Here is a 16,387-nt window from a genome sequence, read left to right on the forward strand (position 1 = left end):
AGCTTCATGTGACAGGGGTTGAGGGACACACCCGTACAGTGTGTTAAGAGTACAGGCTTGGGAAGGGGTTGGAGTTTAGTTCAAGTGTAACGTATCATTGACTAGCAGTGTTACCTTGGGTAATTTCCAGAATCTCCACAACCTTCCGAGTACTCGTTAGTAATACATACCTCAGAGGTCGGTATGAGAATCAAGGGAGGTAATGGCTGGGTGCTGAGACCAAGGGGGCTAGTAAACTGAAGAAGAGCAAAGCCACCAGGAAGGAAATACACCCACGATCAACAGCAAGAGAAACATTTCTTTCTTTTTTCAAAGCATTCTTTCAGAAGCCTCTTCCCTCAGCAGTGAATAATGATGGAAGGAGTCACTTAAGAGAGCAACTCAAAGGCTCAGCAACACTGCTCACATCTCCTGTCTCCCTGTGTCATCATCATGCCCATGAAAGAAATGCTCTCAGGGAGATGATGAATCACAAACACAATGGACACCATTCAAAATGGCAGCCTCATGAGCACCTTCACAATGTCAGCCCAGTACAAGCTCTACTGGCGTCCTGTGTCCCCAGGACCGTTGGGAGTGTCAAACAGATTTCCCCTCAAGTAACACAAAATCTGCCTTTGACTCGCCATGAGCTACATGACAGACGCAAAGTTTCTTTCAAGAGAAATCAATCGGCACCTCAAGCATAACAGAAGGAATTAATTTAGAATATTCTGTTAACGTGGGCTTTTGTGGCTCCTCCTGGGGAGGATACAAAGCCCCTCATGATTAGGAGTAAATGCCTGTGATCTGGGAAGAAGTCAGAGATTAGTGGCTACTCTTCACCAGGGCCCTCCTTAATTCTGTAGGAGAAAGAATTCCATAGAAAAATACAGGCCTTGCTAACTTGGGATATCATCCCGTTTCATGAAGCTATGGCTTTGTTCATGCTTTTTCTTACATGAACACACACACACACACACACACACACACACACACACACGGAAAAAGGAATCATCACATATGCAGAGCTGAGACCCCTATCTCTTATAAACATGGTGCACCATGGAAGACTCCCAGAGCAGCCACAAATGGCTAAGATCCCCCTACTCAAAGTCTCCTGAAAAATTTCAGAGGTAGTGTTTTTTGTGGCAGACAGTAGACTCATCCAGCATCAACAAAACCATCACTGCAGGCTACGGGTCCCTGGTGGTGGGATGGTTTGCTGGGTTCCTCTGCAGCTCACTAGCAGACAAGCAGCGGGCTCCAACTATGCCAATGCAGAAGCAACCACACTGTCAGCTTTCCAAAACTTAATGGTTACAAAAAAAATTAATAAAAATCCCCATATCTACGCCTGTGACCATTCTGAGGACGGATACAAATAAAGAAAGCTACAGAAGGACAATCCGTAACTATACGGTCTGGGGGCTGGTTTTCACTTCAGTTCTAGCCCCTGCTTCTAACTTTCAAAGCACCAAATGGGGCAAGCCCATGGTCTTCTCTGAAGGCACTCTTCCCCCTAGAGGAAACTCCCCATTCTTGACCTTTAGTAGGGGAGAGAAGGACAAAGGAGCTGTGTAGAATGAGGCACAGCGGAAAGAGCTCCAGACATGAGCCTGGGTTCTGGGAACCAACCCTTTCACCAACTGCCAGGTGATGCTAGTGGAATCATTTTTAGGAACTTCTGTTTTTCAGGTGGATCTCTAAGGGTTTTGGACTACCTAGACAATTCTAAAGCTTCCTTCCAGCTCCAAGTTTGTTCTAGGATACTGAGTGAAAATAACCCATATCAAGCTGTCCTCGTGTAGATGTGAATGGGGCAGTTGCCAAGAGTAGGTCATTTGAAGTCTCTGAAAAAACACCTAACCCTCCATTGGGAATCCCTGAAAATCTTGCCAACTAGCGACTCTTGGATGAAGGATGGAAAGCTGCTAAAGCGTACTCATTGTGTAATCCTGCAAAGTGTGACCATTAACTCATTACTAGCCATTTAGTCATCTACATAAATTAAGCTACCAGTAAGTCAGCCAAAGGTTAGGTAATTTTTGTTGGGGGCAGAACAGATCTTAAATCTCTAGCCCAAGAAGATGACAACAGCCACAATCCATCTATATGGGGATGACTATGGAGCCCTAGACAAGATGGGACAGGAGTCAAGCTATTTAAGTAATGAGAAACCCAAATCTCTCCCTGTGAGACAGCAATCGCTGGCCTCCTGCTCATTGTGATCTCCTACTGTAATTCTTCTCTCATATCCTTTGTCACCCCCACTCTGTCCCACCGCCCCAAATTCACTGCCTCAAGAGTCATTTTTGAGTTTCAGAAGAGCCACCAACAGGATCTGAAAACCTCATGATATCATTCTGTCACTCCTATTACCTAAAACGGTCCACTGTTCCATTTACGCAGGCTTTTCTTCAGCAGATTTACAAGGTAACAAAACATCTGCTTCAGAAGCAGATGTTTATGCCAGAATTCTCCTCTGCTCATTAATGCTTTTCCGGTTAACATCTAACTATCTCACTCATTAGTTCTTAATAATACTTTTTGTATCCCAGCCATGCCAAATACGCGCTCTTTAGAGCTCTGTATTATTGTTGCTTCTGTTGCTGTTGAATTACGCTGCTGAATAAAGGGAAAGTAAAAATAAGCCTCTCTAAGAAGGCTGCTATGTGTCAGAGCTCTATCTTTGTGAACTGAACAAGCTGAAATCAATTAAAAGTGTGTGTTTAGAGAATGCATCTCAGCTGTCTAATTGCACCACCTCTGCTTTAGGGCCAAAGTTTGACTCCCTGCCAAATTGCCATCAAAATGGGCGGCCGTTAGCACCACCACAACTACCACTGCCTGAGCCTGATTCAAGGGCTTGTTGAATGAAGGAGGCCCAGGGCTCTCTCGGGCTCTCCAAGCACAAAGACTCCCTCTGCCCAGGGGCAGGCCTCCCTATGGTGTTCCAACAAAGGATACCACAAAGCCCTCTGGGAGGTTCGGGAGGACAGAGAAATTTAGCCCCACCCAGCTTCTTCAGTCAGATAGCCTTAAAACTGAGTACTGGAAGGGTGCCTGGGCGGCTCAGTTGGTTAAGCCACTGACTCTTGTTTTCAGCTCAGATCTTCCAGCCCCATGTTGGACTCTGGTCTGACAGCATGGAGCCTGCCTGGGATTCTCTCCCTCTCCTTCTCTGCCCCTCCCCTCCTCTTGCCCATGCACTCATGCACGCATCATCTCTCTAAATAAATAAACTTAAAAAAAAAACACAAACTTTTGAAAACATTCCCTTGATGTTCTCTACTGACCCACAAGCAACTTCACATGAAAAAAACATCAGGAAAAGCAGTCAACATACCCTCGCTCAGTGTCTAATGGTATCTTGGACTGCTGAGGACCAGTACCCAGCCATTATTAGAAACGTAACCACTGTTTCTATGGATCCATACTCATTAGAAAAAAAAAAAAAGACTCAAAGTCAGGTTCAGTTTTCTTGACTTGTAATATAATGGCACATGGTAACATTTTCTTTGATTCACATTTTAAAAAGACTTCTAACCACTTAATGGTGGTCCCCAAACTGGCTTTTACGTTTTAAGAAGCCAATACCATCATCGAACAATAGAAAAAAAACCAAGATAGAAATAAGACTAAATTCAGTCTATATGATAAGGGAAAAGGCAACCCTCCAGGGAACTTGGACAATACACGATGTATTGTTTGGGATCAGGACAAAGAATGCTTAATAAGTCATCGACAATAGTTTCCATGGTTACGATATACAGTCACCTACTATAGTGTTTAGCTCAGTGTGATCGTCCTTCAGGGAAGAAGTTATCAAATGTGTTGGTGATAAGCAAACATGAAACTCACTTTAAGTTAAAGGTTGACAGACTGTCCAAAAAGAGAAAAAAAAGTTAAATGAAATTGAAATTTAAATCAAATCAAGCAAACTTTTAGTCTCTAGACCTTTGGTAGCCAACATCTCTTGGTCCCAATGAACTCCAGTCCAGCTTCGTAATATGTTCTTTTTATAAGAGGCTCTTCCCTTTCTGCCAAAGCGGCTGCGTTTCAGCAAAATTACTTGGCTAACACTGCTTTATGAAGTATAGATCAGATACGCTACTCTGGAATCTAAACCCACAAAGAATATGCCCCATAACACTACATAATAATGAAACACAGAAATACTGCATTATTGCTGCCAAAAGAAATGAAAAAAAATATGAATGAAAATGATCTCTGGGTGTGTCTTCCATGAGATTTCACTTAAACAGCATTCTCCAGTTACTTAAATCTCTACCATCAGAGGAGCTTACATATTGCCAAGTGAAAAAGGACACATTTTAGGTGGAATTTCGAATGTCACAAACCGCCCTGGGAGGTGCTGGCACCGCGTACAGAATGGTGAGTACTAACCACATTAGTAACCTCCTTCCCCTCCAGTCAACAGATACCATCTGAGGTTTGGAATCAGTGTGCTAAGGGAATTCAAACTAGAGATTCAGGGGCTTCTCCAGAGCTCCTCCCTCCAGATAAACTCCAGAGGAGGTTAATGCACTGTGCAGGTGAATGAAGTGTGTGCAGACCTACTGGGACGTTTACCCCCCAGCTCCCAGATCCACCCCTTTCACTTGCTGTGAACACTGCTGCTTAATTCTGTTAGAGCCTTCCTAAAGACGTACTACTCTTGTTACTTTCTTTGACTCCCTGGTTAGACTAATGACTGACAGCTCTCTCACGTGACTAAGGTCATAGTATTTACTTGATCATCTCACCAAGGGATAAGTGAACATGAAAAGGCAATGTTCTTCTAGGTGTGATAGGTTTCTTAAATTCCCACTAGATAGTAAAGCTTCCCTTCCTGTGACTGGGTTCTTTCAGTATGAATACAAGACATGCCATTAGAGACCAACGTGGACCGAGAGCTTCCCCAAACACAACTTAAGGTATGGCACTACTTGTGCATCACATATGGGTCTGCCAAGGACATGAGTCAACCAAATGATGTAGGCACAAAGCCACATGGCAGATTATCTGCACATTATCCCCGAAGCCTGGAGACACAAGCAAACAATACATTCCTCCCTCTACCACCAAGCTGAGCTGTTGATATTTTTTTTATTCTTATGCTCAGAGCTTACCTCAATCATGGGGATGTCGACATCCCATCTGGGAGAGTGCATCACACATATGAAATTCCATGACACAGTGGTGACGACAGGTGGGTCAACAGTAAGGCAGAGCGCTCATCTGGACTTGGGGCTTTTCTAGAGTGAAGTACTTTCACATCAACCTCCGGGAGGTAGTGGTCGTAGCAAAACTGTTCACATCAGGACTGAAAACTTGACAGCCATCTCTGAAGCTAACCAACTCAGAAAGCAACGATCTTTCTTTGGCTCCATCACGTCTACAAGTAGTTTATGTCCTGTTATCCTTCACTCACAGTCGACAGAGACGCAGAGCTCCATGAAATGGGGTTTGAGCAGGGAGGCACTAAATCAAAGGGAAACCATGTCTATCACACTCCCAGGGCCACAGACGACAGAAATTATTTCAGGAGGAGAACAACGAACTTCCCTGGCTCCAGTGCCAAGTCCTGTGAAGCAGGTGGCCCGATATCCTCACCACCATTCAGCTTGGCCGGGGACTATGCCTCTCACATGTAGGACTTGGGCACAGGAGAAAGCCACATGCTGATGAACTTTGCAGGTCATGGTGTAATATTCATTGAAAAGACCTATCCTTTCCTCCTAAGGATAAATGATCAAGAGACACGCATTGCTATTGCCTTAGGGGAAAACAAAAACACTGAGGTTTCTGCAAATCCCAAGGCGATCTCAAAATATTGAGAATTATTGCCCCCACAAAGACCTATAGACTTATGGGGCAGAAATTCACCCTACAGTTACAGGAAGGAAGAGCTAGACCATTAAATGACCTCGGAGTGGTATTTTCCTTTTACCCACTCTAATCAAATATGCCTACAAGATAGAAAGCAGCAGAACCCATGTAGCAGATATTTCAGTGGTTGGCGGCTGATCTATTTTTAACAGTCACCAGTACAGGGCCCAGCCTTTTCTCTGCCCCATCCGCAGATGATGTCCGTCTACTAGAGATAGGACAACCCGGGAATGCAGCTCACATTCTCAGGAAAAGAGCCTCCAATGCAGTCACACCAGCTCTCTGAACCAAGATGTGCCCAAGCCCATAAAACACATCAAGCACAGTATAGGCTATGACTCTCGAAGGAAGACGAAGGTGAGTGAGACAAGTGACTAGACTCTGGGATCTCAGACTCCAGTGGGAAAGAGGAGGCTACCATTTAAATACGGACAACTATTTAAATTTTTTTTTTCATGTTTACTTTGAAAGAGAGAGACAGAGTCCAGGAGCAAGCAGGGGAGGGGCAGACAGACAGGGAAATAGAGAATGCCAAGCAGGGTCCGCACTGTCAGGCCAGAGGCTGACGTGGGGCTCAATCTCACGTCCTGGGAGATCATGATCTGAGCCGAAATCAAGAGCTGGATGCTTCATCGACTGAGCCACAAACAACTATTTTTAAAAGTAGAAAGAGGGGCGCCTGGGTGGCGCAGTCGGTTAAGCGTCCGACTTCAGCCAGGTCACGATCTCGCGGTCCGTGAGTTCGAGCCCCGCGTCGGGCTCTGGGCTGATGGCTCAGAGCCTGGAGCCTGTTTCCGATTCTGTGTCTCCCTCTCTCTGCCCCTCCCCCATTCATGCTCTGTCTCTCTCTGTCCCAAAAATAAATAAACGTTGAAAAAAAAATTAAAAGTAGAAAGCAATAATGTCATAAAGAGGAGGGTAAGTTATTTCCAGCCCAAACAGAAAAGACCAGGAAGTAAAAGGAAATATTTTTTGGACAGCTAGGAGATATCTGGGGCTGGGGATACAATGCTGGTGTGAGCTGGTCTGACTGTAGTGAAGGCTCCTTTTCCAAGAATGTGACCTGCATTCCTGGTTTCTCCTAGCTCCAGTAGATGGACATCATCTGGGGATGGACCAAATGCTGGGGATACAATGACCAGTATGACCCAGTTGATACCCTCCAAGGGCAGCGTCCAATGATGGACAACCAGCTACCATAATCCTGATGATGGAGAATAGATAGATAGATGTGCACAGAACGTCCAAAACCAGAAAAAGGTGCTCCTTTGCTTACGTGAAGAATTCACAGGACGTGCCATGTGAGCCGGTTATGGAACGGTAAGCCCCTATTTCTCCATGCACAGGATTCAGGCAGAAATGTTGGAATCATATGGGATATTCCATATCCCATGGAATTCAGGAATTCAGGGCCCAGCACAACACCTGAACCATTACAGGCATTCAAGAAAGGTTACTGAATGAAGCAGAGAATTCAGGGCATGGATGGACAGCTCATTCTTTGGGCATCAAGCTATGATCAGAGGAGTCAATGGTCAGATCCTCATTGCCAGAAGATTTTTTTCCAGTAGCCTGCAGAGGGGGACTGAACTGGCTTGTCCCGGGATCCATCAGAAGCCCGGTAGGAGAATAACTGCACATGTCTGAAGGGCAGGGAAACGGAGGATGTGCAGAGATAATCACACGGGGCACTTTCCAGGAAGCATCTATTATTAGAGTAATTTGTTTATCAAAAGATACTATTATAAATATTTTTTAGGGGCGCCTGGATGGCGCAGTCGGTTAAGCGTCCGACTTCAGCCAGGTCACGATCTCGCGGTCCGCGAGTTCGAGCCCCGCGTCGGGCTCTGGGCTGATGGCTCAGAGCCTGGAGCCTGTTTCCGATTCTGTGTCTCCCTCTCTCTCTCTGCCCCTCCCCCGTTCGTGCTCTGTCTCTCTCTGTCCCAAAAATAAATAAATGTTGAAAAAAAAAATTAAAAAAAAAATAATAAATATTTTTTAAATGAGAACACCTTTTAAAGGCTTATTTTCTGGAAAGAGTTTTTAATAAAATGTACTAATGATTTTAAAGGAAGCCATATACAAAACCACTAACAAAAAGACTGCAAACAACGAAGCAAGGTCAATGGCTACCTGTCTGAGGAATCCTGGCAACTGTGTAAATATCAACCCAGTCTGAGGGCTGGGCCCCGGGTGACAAATGCATTTTCCAATTTCATGGAGAAAAAGATAAGACCGCGCCAAGGCTGTGCAAGGATACAAAATCCCAGAGTGCGTGAACTAGAGGTTTTAAACACTCTTTTTTTTTTTAAGCAGCAGAACCCTTTTCTTGTATCTTATGCAAAATCTTGCAGGCAAATCAGGTAACAAATAAGGATGCTTGTTTCAACAGAGTGTCAGGGGCCTGGGGACCCAGGGTCCGTTATTTTCTGTACCCTCCTTATCCGCTGGAGGCAGCCCTGAGAGGCCATGAACACCCAGCAGTACCCTGGGACACAAAGTATTCTCCTTAAGTCAGGCAAACTTCCACCTTTCACATCAAAGACCTGGTCCTCAGAGTAAGGAGATATACCCCAAAGGCATCTGGATTGTTCCTGTTGCTTATTTTACAATAACCAGAAGGTTTGGAATTAGGAGTCACAAACCACAAAGAAAAAGCCCAAAAATTCAATGCCAACTACGAGAAGTTAAAGCAGCAAAGATCGGCTCTTCCGGACGAGTGCCAGAGCTGAGATTCTGCAGATGAGAAAGGAAGTCTAGTGGGCAGCATCCCGCCCAGGCCCCGCGTGGGGGCAAGTCTGCGGCAGAGCCAAGTCCAAAGGCTCCCGAGGCTTCTACGTGGCTCTGGGGAGTGGCTGTGTATACCAGTGTCCCTTCTGGAGCTGCAGCCTTCTGGGGAAAAATCAGAATTGGGCACATTCCGTATTTAGCACTCCGGTGTAAGTGCATAAAGCAATGCAGTGTGGGGTAAATCCAAGGACATTTTGTTCTTTAGCAGAGACTGACAAGCTCATTTAGTAGCAACAATTCACAGTCCACAAGAAAATGCTGAATCTCACTTACAGGCATAGAGAAATTCAGGCAAAGACAGCCAAACAGCACCAGTAGCTATTTTAGACGTGCATATTTTAAAACCATAAATCTTTATTTTTCTTAACAAAATTATCTGTTGCCACAAAGGCCTCCTGCGAGGTTATAATCCCCATTTCAGAGATGGAGAAACTGACATGGGCAGGCACGCAGGGACAAGGGGAGAGCCGAATCTTCCTTACACACAGCAGCCTGCGAGCTCACACAAAGAGCTTCCACAGTCAGCAAAACGCAGCCTCCAGTGCCTAGGGAAGGCAGTTCAGAGTCATTAAAAACCAGTCCTGTCCCATCCCAAAAGGACATCTGGATAAATAGGCACTGGGGAGACATGACTAGCAGGCTTACCTGAGGAATTTAATCCAAGGTTGCTTTAAATTCACAGTACTTATGCCCTGGTCTGCGGTTTCCTTGCTGATGGAGTAGCAATTCTATAAGCACTTCACAGGAGAATTTACCTCACATGTCTTTCTCTCAAACCCTTTCCAGGAAATAAAAATTAAACCCACTAACTGTATAAACCACCCCATCTAAACAGTCTTCTCCCATTCTTTCTGAATTTCTTTTCCTGATCCCTTTTTAAATGGCTTTCACACTCTAAAGGTTGCCAAGCTGACATCCTTGGGGACCAATCCTATCCATTTATGTGCAGAATCCACAAAAGATGCTCGGCCCTTCTGCACGGTCTCCACACAGAGGGAGAGAGGGCGGGAGTGGGGGAGAGAGCAAGAAAGATGTTGCCCACTGCAAGGTCACCAGGACTCAGGGGCTGTCCACTGGAAAGCACAGCTTACTGGAAGAGCAACTCTACACTCAGACTGGCTTATTAGCAAGGCTGCCGTGACAGAGCAGGGAACTCTTCTCGAAAACAGCTCATTATGCGGTGGCTTTGAATATGCAGCAGGTCTTGCATATTTGCATTAAATGCAGCGGAGTGAGAAAGGGCTCAGGAAACACGCCCAACTCATTCTTACTCAGGTTTCTTTCAAGTCCCTTCACGTGGCACAAAGGCCTGTGCAGTTTGGTCCTGGCCTACAGCTGCTGCCCCATCTTTTCCTCTTTGCCCTCTCTCAACATCCTACATGCTGGCCACTCCATTCTCAGGGCTTTGCTCTGTTCCAGAAGGCCCTTCTCGACACCCTCCCCTCCCCCCCACCTTCAAGCCCAGCCCTCGTTAACAGAGCCCTTTCTGACACCCACCGGCCCACCTGATCATTGTCACTTGGTAACCCCGACACCTGACGCCTCATACAGCTCTGGAGTCCAGCTTTCATTACAGTGGATTGTTAGGTAGGTAGAGCCAACGGTCCCAACCAGGCTATGAGCTCCCTGACAGCACAGGCGATACCTAATTGGTTTTTGTGTGGTCTGGCAAACTATGGAAGGAAGCCAAGTGCCCGACACACAGTAGGTAGTCAAGACGTGTTAAGAACGGGTAAGGTGCTCATACTCTGACTGAGCTGACCACACCATTTGGGTGGTAGCAAGACGTGCCAAGAGTTCACTGCAAAGAGTAAGAAACTGGAAACAGTATCAACAGATCTCAAAGGAGGAACATGTCAATAACATGCCACATTAGGGAAGATTACGCAATCAGTAATAAAAAGAAACACATCTGTAGGTACTGACATGGACGAAGGGAGATGTACTATCAGGTGAGACATTCTTGGAGAATAAACAAGGAATTATGCGCAACAATTACCTCTGAGGGAGGTTAGTACCAGGGATAGGAGAGAGGTTGATTTTAATTTTCTTTTTTTTTTTTTTTAACTTCATGTACTTTCTTAATGGTTTGAATTTTTGTAATTATGCATTACGTTTAGAATTTTAAAAATGAGTAACATGCCCTCCTTGGAACTGGAATTTAATTCTAAAGGTTTCCACGTTCACAATCCTCTCGATCCAATCCATCTAGTAAATGAAACCATCTATCATGGACCCATTAAGTTCCTCGGCAAGTCCGAACAAATACAAGAATGAAACCATTTTGTGGGTGCGTATGGTATGTTCCCCATTGTGCTCTCAGATCAGCTTCTCTCCCGTGCAGTGCTTTGGGCAACTATTCCCTGCTAGCTTCCTATCCAGATTTGAGTGGTTTCAACTCGATAAATATTTATTGGGCATCTCCCATGCAGAAGGCACCTGTGCATGGCAATGGATGCAAAAGAAAACGTGAACAACATAAGGCCCTGGCATCCCAAGGCTCCCACTTTACCAGGGGGACCAACACCAAGAATTTTAAACAAGGCAGAATGTGGAAAGTACTATAAAAAGGCCAACAGGAAGGGAAATGTTATAAACGGGAAGCCGGGAGGATCTTGTGGTGAAGGAAGGCCGGGGCAGGGTCCAGAAAGATGGGCAAGACTGATAAGTGGGGAGTCACGAGGAGCAAATGAGACGGGCGTCTGCCCCCTCCTGTGTGCTGTTCGGATACACTGGAGCTGCAGCTTAATGTCTGGACTTGGAGAGACTTTCTGCATGCAAAGTAAATAAAAGGAACAGCCACAGAACAGGAATAAAATCCAAACCCTTTCCACTAAATCCTAAGGCCCACTTGTCCCACCTTTCTCGGACCTCACTGCTGACCACCAGCTCCCATGCCCTCGCGGCGGCCGCCCAGCCCAGCTTGCTCCACTGAGATATCCCACTCCTGGTCTTCCCCCTCTGCCCTGACAGTCAACTCCTTCAGCAAGGCCCGTGTCTTCTCCTTTACATTTTATCCTCAGTGCCTAGCACACAGGCAGTGCATGAAGACAAGCACCATAAACATCTCTGGAATAGATACATCAAATACAGTTCTAAAGTAGAAAAGACCCAAGAGAAGTAGAAGGTCTCCTTGTGTAACTCACTTGGATTTTTTTTTAACTCTGAATAAATCTATCTGGGCTATCCATCACTTGACTAGCCCTCAACCACAAGGACTTGAACAAGTGTCAAGGTTGGTGCCCTTGCCTGGTACCGTTGTGGCTTTGGATGAAGTGATCGCCGCAGTCCACATAAAAAGCCTCAGCATTTTAATTCTTACTTCGCAGCTGAGAGGAGGATCCTCAAGGCAAACGACCCTCTAGGCAGTCACAAAGTCCGTAACTGTAGGAACTAAGACTTGAACCCAAGTCCTCTGCCTCGTCTAAACCCTATTTGCTTCCACTAAGCCCCCACTGAAACACTGCGGGCTCGGACCAGAAGTGTTGCCGCTATGCTTGAAAGCTGTAAAGGGTTGCCAGTCTCCACGGATCTAAAAAAGACCAGCCGTGAAATGTATCAACAAGGGGATATGGTGGGATCTGAGGATCAAATCTCCCCCCAAAACAGCAAATACTAAGCAAGTTTTCACAATTACTCCTCACGTGTTTGGCTTTTAAGTGAACCTAACTCCTCCTGATTACCGTTATTGGAATGTCTACGCTTTTCCAAATAATAAGTACCACTTAGGAGCAACTGTTATTTTAACTGTGAATTAAGATCATAAGTCTTTTGTTTAAAATGCAATCGTGTGTTCTGCTGAACACTTCCAAAGGTGCAGGACTGTAATTCCCTTGCAGGCAACGCATGCCTAAGTGAAGTTTTTCATTTGCAAATTAGGTTAGTTTGCAGGGGAAAATGAAAAGGCCTCATCAGACAGACCAAGAAATGGATCCCTTCTTTACCTAGAAGAACGATTAGCTGAATCCTCTGTGGGGAATATTTTATCTTCCACATATTGTCAATTTTCAAAAGGTCTGAAAATCTCAACACCACACCTAATTATGGTCTACCCCAGTGACCCTTCATATCTGCCTGTTTACTCAAATGGAAATAGGAATTGCAGACATTCCTTGGATGAGGCAACACCCCAGGACAGGAAATCCCATGATATATTTCCAGTTCCTAACTTCCCAGGGCAGGGGTTGGGCAAATTCATTCTGTATCAATCTATCCATTCAGACCTTTCTCATCTTACTATGGGCTACATCCCAATGAACTCACCATAAGCTGAAAATAACACAAGTCAAAAATTCATCTAGTACACGTAACCTACTGAACACGATCACTTACACTAGCCTGCCCTAAAGGTGCTCAGAATATTTACATTGGCCCACAGTTGGGTCAAATCATCTAACTCAAAGCCTATTTTACAATCAACTGTGGAAACTAAACAGAACTCAGAGCAGAGTTTCTACTGAATGTCTATTGTGTTCGCACCATCATAGCTGAAAACGCGAAGTTGAACCATCATGAGTGGGGGACTATCTGCACGCAGACCCCTGTCAATGTGGGCCACACTTATCTCTAAAAGGACACTCCATCATATCCTCCACTAAATCGCCAGCAGGGAGGGGATGGCTTTCTTGGAACATTACCTCGCTAGTTTAATTTTCTAGATCAATTAGAAAACATACAAGGAGAACAGGAGGGCAGGCTCATACTTAACAGGAATTCTTAATAGTTATTGGACACTGGGCTGTTAATCAGACACATGTTGCTTGTTACTTATATAATGTTACTACTTGAACACGAACACACACACACACACACACACACACACACACACACACACACACACACGAACCATTGTCTTCAAGATTGTGTGCCATGTTCCCTCTGACCATTTTTATTTCCCCCAAGTTGGATTCATTCCATTTTGAGAGGCAACTCCTTTAGGAAACATGCTTTTAAAACCTGCGTTTTGAGAAATGAAGTTAATGGGCCAGAACTGGTTTATCATGAAATACTCATCAAGTCAGGAAATAAAGTTCAAACTCTCGTAGCCTTAGGTGAAGGGAACCTATTTGGAGGACACCGTCAGGGTAACGAACTAAAGGTCATTTCTCTAGAGTTAGTGAATTTTAGAAATGGTAAACTTGGATTAGGTAGTATTACCTCTTGTCATACATAATTTAAAAAGGAACAATCATGTTTAATTTACTAAATCCAATAAAGTCTTCTATCATCTTCAATCACAGGCAGAATGCAAAAGAGCCAGAAGCCACCCTCTTTCTTCTCCCACCACACCTTAAGAGCAGTCAGTTTTCAAATGTCTGCTAATTTGTAGCAGTACTTTGAAAGGCTACATACAAGGACTAGCCTCTTCTGAAAGAGGCAGAATGGTCTGCCCTCCTCCACTTCAGGGCTACCAGCATCTGGAGAGTGCAGCCATTCATCTGAGGGGAGAGTCTCCATTCTCCCAAAGGGTGAGGGGTCGATGACACATTCCGGCTCTCCCAGGCTCTGGTTTTCAATATTCCTTACCAGCCACCGTATGATCTGCCACCAGCACGTGCCCTCATGTTGCAATTAACTAGACCACAGCTTATCTCACACCCCTTACAGTTTAGGCTAATATCTTTCCATTGAGATTTGGGAATGGTTGATCACTTCCCGATCCAGTGACTCTGAACAGCTTTCATTTCAGAACATTATCCTCAATAACCCACCCGGAATGCCAGGACAAAGACTGTGCACGCAGGCCTTTTCTAGGAGCCTACCGGCATTCCACCCAGCCCTCTCCGGTGCACAACGCCAGCTTATGAGACCACTGTTTCCACTGTTCCCCTCGCACAGGAACTGTGCCTTTTTCTCGGCTTGCACATACTCACCACTCATTAAATGTTGGTAGAATGAACAAATTAGGTAGATAACGAATAAATGCTTAAAGTCGTCTACATGAAGCACAAACAGGAACACAGAAACTTGCTGTAATATATTCCCTCAATCATTCTTTTATTCAATCAACACTTAAAAGTGCAGTAGATACATCTAGATGACTAACACAGCTACACTCCTGCTCTTAGGACGTTTACGGTTAACGGACAAGACAGACACTGAATAATCACACGAAGGAACAGCCAACTGCAAATTGCCACAAAGGGAATCAAAGGGTAATAAGTAAGGGTAATGAGAGACCATGAGACACTGAGGAAAGGATTGTATTTACCCTGCGACTGGAGGAATGAGTAGAAATAAGCCAGACGGGGAGAAGAGGGGGAAAGGAGAGGGAATGCGATGACAGTTTTCCAGGCAGTGGGAAGAGCATGTGCAAAGGCCCTGAGGTGGGATAGAGCTTGATGCATTCAAGAAATGGATAGATGGGCATGGCTAAAATTTAGCAACAGAAAGGTGAAGCGGGAACGACTGTGGAAATCTCATCTCTGCTTTCTCATGAGTGTCCAGCATATAGTCTTCCTTTAAAACAACCAAATAAAGCCCTGCAAGGCTTCGGTAGACCCATCGAGTGGTTTTTAATTTTAACTCCAAAAGAAAGCATTTCAAAGAGGAGAGTGACAGAACCAGATCTGCATTTCAGAAAGAACATTCTCGCTGCAACAGCGGGAGGCTGGCCACAGGGCCACTCAAGTTCCTGGGGCCTGGGCCAGACAGGGGATGGCGGACAGGTTTGCTATGAATGTTGGAGCTAACACCTTCAAGATCTTAGGTAACGGATTCGAAACGGCAGCGAGACATAAAGACCATGTGCGCCTGTGGCTTTATGCATTCCCAAAGCTAACCTGACCCACTGGGCAAAGTGGTAGCAGGCCAACTCCCACACCATCTCCCAGGCACGTGTCTGGGTAGAAGCTTGGGCTGAGAATGCTCTCTGACAAGCCCCGGATTGTCCCCCTGGACCGTGGTTCGGGCACAAGCTGCACATACACTCCTCCCAGGCCACATCACAAGGTCCTATCCCCTGGTCCAGGTCCTGACCTCACTGAAGAAAGTGGTTGCTTGAGAGAAGCCATGCACTTGACCTTGTCAACAGTTGTCAAGCAGGGTGCAGAACTCCACGCCTGGGGCTTCCATAGGAGGAGCCCCGTCTTCACCCCCACCAACTTGACATGCTCCAGGGCTGCCAGTGACAGACTTCATTCAACATGTCACACAGACGGTGAAATCTAATCTCTCCTCTTCCTTCAGCGCCCTGTAAACATCCTTCCTCTAAAATAACAAAATAAAAGCTCTGCTTCCCACTGTGAGTTCTGGCCTTGGCTGCCCTAACTGTCAGGGCCACAGCTGAGGACCTCTGGCCTCCCAAGCTTTCAGTTTCTGCTCAGTATTCCCTCTACTCCATTCCCCTGACATCCAAAGCTCTTCTGAAAACATCCTTTGATATCCAATCTCCCTCTTATATGGCCCCTACTGTCAAAAGCACAGTTTTGTTTTCTTGCTGGCAGACCGCTCCGCATTCACCGGCTATGCACCCACCCCTTCCTGGTTCCCCTCCCACATCTCCACACCCAAGTGTCTGACCATCACAGTCCCCTCACCTGTTCTTCTCCAGTGCCACCTTCTACTCGGAAAGATGCAACCACTTTTCCTTATGCTCATGGGAAACAGGCCTCTCTACCTTTACTTGCTTGACTGCTCTTTCCCCTCCAGGGCAGTTCTCTACAAAGTGAGATTCCTCCAGTTAACGGGCCAGATGACTTCCTAAGGAGGGACCACCAGACAC

At 45.6% G+C, this 16,387-nt stretch overlaps 1 protein-coding gene and 1 long non-coding RNA gene across 2 annotated transcripts in view; both read right to left on the reverse strand.

Moving 5' to 3' along the window:
- RORA (RAR related orphan receptor A) overlaps positions 1 to 16,387 on the reverse strand; it is a 725,852-nt gene that overhangs the window by 584,567 nt on the left and 124,898 nt on the right. The window lies entirely within an intron of this gene.
- Positions 8,172 to 10,136, reverse strand: LOC121042060 (uncharacterized). The gene is made up of 2 exons (XR_005795961.1): positions 9,936 to 10,136; positions 8,172 to 9,442 (listed from the first exon to the last, which is right to left on the reverse strand). It is a non-coding gene; the product is annotated as an uncharacterized LOC121042060 (long non-coding RNA).

The sequence above is a fragment of the Herpailurus yagouaroundi genome, unplaced genomic scaffold (genome assembly GCF_014898765.1).
Source record: "Herpailurus yagouaroundi ecotype Mexico unplaced genomic scaffold, PumYag 184, whole genome shotgun sequence".
NCBI classification, from domain to species: domain Eukaryota; kingdom Metazoa; phylum Chordata; class Mammalia; order Carnivora; family Felidae; genus Herpailurus; species Herpailurus yagouaroundi.